Here is a 6524-nt window from a genome sequence, read left to right on the forward strand (position 1 = left end):
TCTTATTTGCTATGAACTATTTATGAACTATTAGGGTCGTAATATCGTCGTAGCCTTATCAAATAAACGCCATTTTATTTTGCGGAGATAAAAGTCGTAACTTCGAGATTTCCGAACTATTCATTTTTTCGTTGTTTCTCATGGAAGCTATAGATATAATTACTTTCTGCCAAAAGAGATTAATAAGGAGAGAGAGAGAGAGAGAGAGAGAGAGAGAGAGAGAGAGAGAGAGAGAGAGAGAGAGAGAGAGAGAGAGAGAGAGGGGGGGGGGAAGAATATAAAGATCTGGTAAGAAATGTTTATTTTTCCAGGCAAGTATTCGGTTAAATATATATCACTTAAATCTATACATTATTCTTAACATACGTAATAGTATAATTATCTCCGACAATAGAAGACACGTCTAAGCATTAGAATAACAGAGAATTTATTGTAAAATATTATCGTTTCCACACGTTCTTTTTTTTATGGAGAGCCATGAACAGAATTCGAAGCTATGCGTTAAAATTTCCACATTTTGTTGTAACATATTCCAACGCTGTTAGGTAAAATATAATAGTGATTTTGGAGCGGAGATATTCGTACTATGATAATTCTATAGTAATTGTTTTTAGCGAGGCAGATTTGCACCGACTCGCAGGGGTGCCCTTTTAGCTTGGAAAAGTTTCCTGATCGCTGATTGGTTAGAATTATCTTGTCCAACCAATCAGCGATCAGGAAACTTTTCCGAGCTAAAAGGGCACCGCTGCGAGTCGGTGTAAATCTGCATCTAACCAATCAGCGATCAGGAAACTTTTCCGAGCTAAAAGGGCACCACTGCAAGTCGGTGCAAATCTGCCTCGCTAAAAAACTGACTGTAGTTGAGGTATTAAGGTGATGATGTGGTATGAAAATTATGTTTTGCGTCAACATTGCGTGCATAGAACCTTCCCTTTACAAAGGTTGTATACCGAACTTCGAAGCATTTCTGTGAAATTTCCAGAAACCCAACCGAGTCGTGGCTTAGAGCTGTTATGGCAGAGAGTCAGCTTTTAGCAGGATCATTTCGAATCCTGGTTCCTGTATCCTTCTGGTTAGTCAGCATGCAGACAATTGCTAAGTAATCCTAACATAACTAGCTCAGAAGTCGTGAACTGAAAAGAAAAGAAATCGAGGTGAATATTTACTTTCACACTATTTTCATTGATTGCTTCTTCGATAGCTAGCATTCTCAAAGTTAATTACCTAGAAGTTAATAGCTCATTCAGAAGACCAAAGAAGAAAATACTAAATGTAACCGATCATGTCTTTGGAAAATGGCACATCCAATCTACAAAACCAATACTCATACGTTCATGTAAAAAGAAAATTATAACAGGAAGCCTCTCTACAGGAAATAACATTCTTTTTCATTCGTTTTTGAACAGCTCCCGTAACCCTGTGAAATTTTTTGAAAAACATCAAGTAAGTTGGTGTTCAGGCCTCGTCATAAAAATGCGGCTTCGAACTAGAAATATTTTTTTCTTATCAAAGCATTACGGACGAAAATCATATTAATTCCATATCAGGGGGATATTCTTAAATAAAATGACCATCGTCTGGTTTCAGATTTGACAGCAAGCTTCTATAAATATAAACAAATATTTTTAACGTAAATCGAAGGCTACAAGTGATATGGTCACTGTCACGTAAAAACAAAGTTATCAGATGATAAGATTGGATAAAGTTTTAGGAAACTAATGTTATTTTTATTATAGATGAGACAAATTTCCCACTTCATTTTTTATCAGTTTTAAATCCTATTGTTATCTGAAAAAAATACGCTTTTCTAAGACTTTACTTTGACCATGATACATTTTGACTACAAAAAAATGACTTCTTGGGTAACATGAATTAATTCAATTTCCATTTTCTTAAACCTCAAATTTACGAGCAGCCCATAAAAGATAAATAATCTTTATGGAAATGTGCAGCCTAACACTGACTGAGCAAACGAGTGAATATCGTAACATGTATTCAAAATGTTAATAGGAAATATGCCAACATATCAATATGCAATGGACTTAGGCACCAGGCATCTCATTACTTAGTTAAGAGGAGACGAAGCTGTCACAATTAATGTATTTTTGTGTTAAACGAAAAGTTTTTAATTCAAACCTTTCGAGAAGAAATGGGACGAGAGAACCTTGTCAGCAGAGTGAACACTTCTCCATGAATGGAATTATATTTCCCATTGATATCTTGAGAAGATTCTAAGAGGGGTAGCTAAAAATTCCAAGAAAATTGAAAGGTGCTATAGAGACATTATTAAGCAAAGGTCGTGACATGACTCTTAGATCTAATTTAATGACAGATGTGAGGGACTTGAAGGTGTCAGACGAGGGAAAAGAAAGTTGATTTATCTATAAAACATAAACGTACGTAAGATTTCGTCTTCTCTGGCTCAAGACAGAGCTAACAAATCCACAGTGACTGACAGTTTTAAGTAAAGGTACAAACAGGTTTAAAATCAATCAAGGGGAAAGGGTTTTACGAAAAGCGAGGTCTCATGCATAGTAAGCAAATAGATAAGAATATAAAAAAATTGACGGACCTATAAGAAAAAAGTAAGAATATAACTGAAAAACATAGAAAAACAAAATTGAGAAAAATCTTTAGAGCTCATGAAAAGATAGTGTCACAACATTACATCAAAGAAAAAAAAGTAATAAGAAAACGCTAATAAGATTGTCTCAAGCAGAAGAAAACTGTCACAAACTAGAACTAGAGGGGCACTCAGTAGAACGTAGACCTCCACCGCGGCAGCTTATTTCTCGACCTTGACCTTTGACCTTAACATATATTAATTTGTATGGATTTTATACGCTTAAATATGAACCAAGTTTGAAGTCTATGTGACAATGATGTCCAAACTTATGGCTTATTACGTGAATTGGACATTTTACTTGACCGTGACCTTGACATTTGATTTTGACCTTACAAAATTTAATGATTTCCAGCTTTTTACATAACAGTTAATCCCTGCAAGTTAAATTACTCTACAATTAAAATTGTGGCCAGGAAGCTGTTCACAAACAACACACACAAAACCGAGGGTAAAACCACGGTCTAAATATATCTGGACCGTGGGTAAAACATAACCTCCTTCCAACTTCGTTGGCGAAGGTAATAATGGATACTAAAACCTTATCCTAGACCCTGATGGGAATTTTGTAAAGTTATATATCAAACGAGATTCTTCAAAGATACGGCTAGATGATAACCTGATATGAACTAGATGGCCCAGGTTATCTACCAATGATAATCAGGACAATCAGATAACTGGTATCTTAGATGTGTTAGATAAGGACATGAATATACATTTGGTACAAACTTTGTGTAAATACGTTCACCCACTCCCCCCCCCACACACATACACACACACACACTATACATATATATATATATATATATATATATATATATATATATATATATATATATATATATATATATATATATATATATATATATATATATATATATATATATATATATATATATATGTATTATATATATGCTAGACGTATTCAGAGTTAATGGCGTAGTTCACAATATTCATGGCTGTGATATGCCACAGATGAGCTTTCGATATAGTTGCATGGAACAACTTGTGTAATTTTTTTTTTACGCTAGACCACCAATTTCCATCAAGTCTGTAAAGTTACATTACCTAGAAGAGATATTCTTCGTTATGCAAAGGCCAATTGACAATTCGTGCAGATGTTTTCTCTAAGAAGAAAGCAGAGGATGATGCCGAAGGGGAAGAAGAACAACGCAAACAATAGACCACACAAGGTGAAGCGAGGTTGCAGAATGCCCATCTGAAATGCCATGATACGAATATTATTATTATTATTATTATTATTATTATTATTATTATTATTATTATTATTATTATTATTATTATTATTATTATTATTATTAGCTAAGCTACAGCCCTAGTTGGAAAAGCAACATGCTATAAGCCCAAGGGCTCCAACAATATTTTATTTTAATTTTCAATACATCTTATATGGTTTATTTATTTCCTTTCCTAACTGGGCTATCTTTCCCTGTCTGTCTGTCTGTAAGATTGCCTTACCTTTGTGTAAGAGCCCGTGTCTTACACAAAGGTAAGGCAATCTTACAGAGACAGACAGACAGGGAAAGATAGCCCAGTTAGGAAAGGAAATAAATAAACCATATAAGAAGTAATGAAAATTAAAATAAAATATCTTAAAAACATCAACAACATTAAAACAGATATTTGATTTATAAACTACAAAAGGACTTATGCAAGCCTGTTCAACATAAAAACATTTGCTGCGAGTTTGAACTTTTGAAGTTTTACTGATTCAACCCTCCGATTAGGAAGATCATTCCACAACTTGGTCACAGCTGCAATAAAACTTCTAGAGTACTGTGTAGTATTGAGCCTCATGATGGAGAGGACTTGACTATTACGAATATTATTGTTGCTGGCGGTGTTGTTTTTAAATCCTAACTCTTAATAGTCATTAAATATATCATATATGATACTTACTTTAAGATTATTAGGGTAAATTATAATCCTTATTATCATGTGTAATGAAAACTAATATTTATAAAATGTATGTTGGCGAAATGTTTCGAAGTATACTAGTGTATTTAAACAACCTTAGTTTGATATCATACTCTTCGTTTCTTTGCCAAGGATATCTTTATTATTATTATTATTATTGCTAGATAAGCTATAACCCTAGTTGGAAAAACAAGATGCTATAAGCCAAGGGCTCTAACAGGGAAAAATAGCCGAGTGAGGAAAGGAAATAAGGAAATAAATAAATGATATGAGAAGTTATGAACAATTAAAATAAAATATTTTGAAAACAGTAACAACATCAAAACAGATATTTCATATATAAACTGTAAAAAGACTTTTGTCAGCAAGTTTGAACTTTTGAAGTTCCATCGATTCAACTACCCGATTAGGATGATCATTCCACAACTTGGACACAGTTGGAACAAAATTTCTAGAATACTGTGTAGTATTGGGCCTCATGACGGAAAAGGTCTGACTATAGATATGTGTGTGTGATAGAAGTGTAAGAATACTACCACAATACGTCCTGCGGGCCTTAGAAAGCGACAAAAGACAGCTGCTGTCTTGCAGTCGTCTTCTCAACCGCTATCCCTATGTTAGGGGTCGATTGCCTGATGCCTTCTCTCCAATGCCTTCCTTCTATCAAAGGCATCCTATTCCACCAAACCTCTTCCTTCTCTCCATATAATCCTTCACCTTATCTCGCCATCTATTTCTCTGCCTCCCTCTTTTTCTTCTCCCCTTAACAGGTTCCTCTCCAGCCATCTTCACTCCCTTCCCACCATCCATCCGCAACACACGCCCACACCTTCTGTCGTGACACTTATCACCTCTGTAATCTTTATTACTCCTGCCATTCTTCTTATTTCATCATTTTCCAATCTTTCAGGAAGTGATATCCCCATAATCCACCTCAGCATTCTCATCTCTGTTCTTTCAAGCTCTGCTTCCTCTTTTCGTCTTAAAGCCAAACTTTCTGATCCCTACATTAACACTGATCTTATTACTGTGCCATAGATCTTGATTATTGCCTTGATTGGCATTTTCTTATCGCATACCATTCCTGCTACCTCCCTCCACTTTCCCAATGCTGTTTTTATCCTATTCTCAACTTCAACATCAGAAGGCATTAAGTAAAATGAAGAATGGTAAAGCACCATGGCCATCAGAGTTTCAAATTGAAATGGTCAAGATACTAGCTACAGAGGGGGAGAAAGGATGCTGGATTCATTTAGTGCGATATTGGAAAAGGAAATAATACCTAAAGAATGGGAGAAGAGTCTAATTATATCTATATTTAAGCAGAAGGCGATGTCATAGAATGTGGTAACTACAGGGGAATTAAACTAACAGAGCGTGGTTTGAAAGTTTTTGAGACAGTACTAGATGAGATTGAGAGAGATTGTAAAGACTGGGAAACAGCAGTACGGATTCATGAGGGGAGAGGGACTGTGGATGCCATCGTTATAGTAAGCCAGGTACAGGAAAAGAGGCTAAAGGGAAACCAGAAGTGTTTCTGTGCTTTTGTATATCAAAAGAAAGCTTATGATAGAATCCTAGGAGAAATTATGTTTTTTGACTTGAGGAAGAGGAAAGTCATAGAGAAGTTTAATGGAATGGATGAGATAATATACAAAAGAACAAGGACGAAAGTAATAACTACAGAAACCTTTGAAGTTAGTGTTGGATTACTCCAGGGGTCACCATCAATCCCATTTTCATTTGTGGTGGTCATGGATGTGTGAAGAGATCAGAAATGAAGGGTTGTGGGAGTTACTATATGAAGATGATTTGGTGATTACCACTGAAAATGAGACAGACTTACTAAGAATGGTTGTAGAGTGGCAGGAAACTGAAGAGCCGTGGCTTGAGGATAAATATGGATAAGACTGAGGTTATGGTGAGCAGTAAGGAAGGTAGGGACAGAATAATAATACATGAA

The 6524-nt window shown here is 35.2% G+C and overlaps 1 long non-coding RNA gene across 1 annotated transcript in view; it reads right to left on the bottom strand.

Moving 5' to 3' along the window:
• Nucleotides 1-286: 286 nt before the first annotated feature.
• LOC137647072 (uncharacterized) overlaps nt 287-6524 on the bottom strand; it is a 7227-nt gene continuing 989 nt past the window's right edge. The window contains exon 2 of the long non-coding RNA XR_011045527.1: nt 287-1133. This is a non-coding gene — a long non-coding RNA (uncharacterized lncRNA). The remainder of the gene's footprint in view (nt 1134-6524) is intronic.

Source organism: Palaemon carinicauda, chromosome 9, assembly GCF_036898095.1.
Source record: "Palaemon carinicauda isolate YSFRI2023 chromosome 9, ASM3689809v2, whole genome shotgun sequence".
Lineage (NCBI taxonomy): Eukaryota > Metazoa > Arthropoda > Malacostraca > Decapoda > Palaemonidae > Palaemon > Palaemon carinicauda.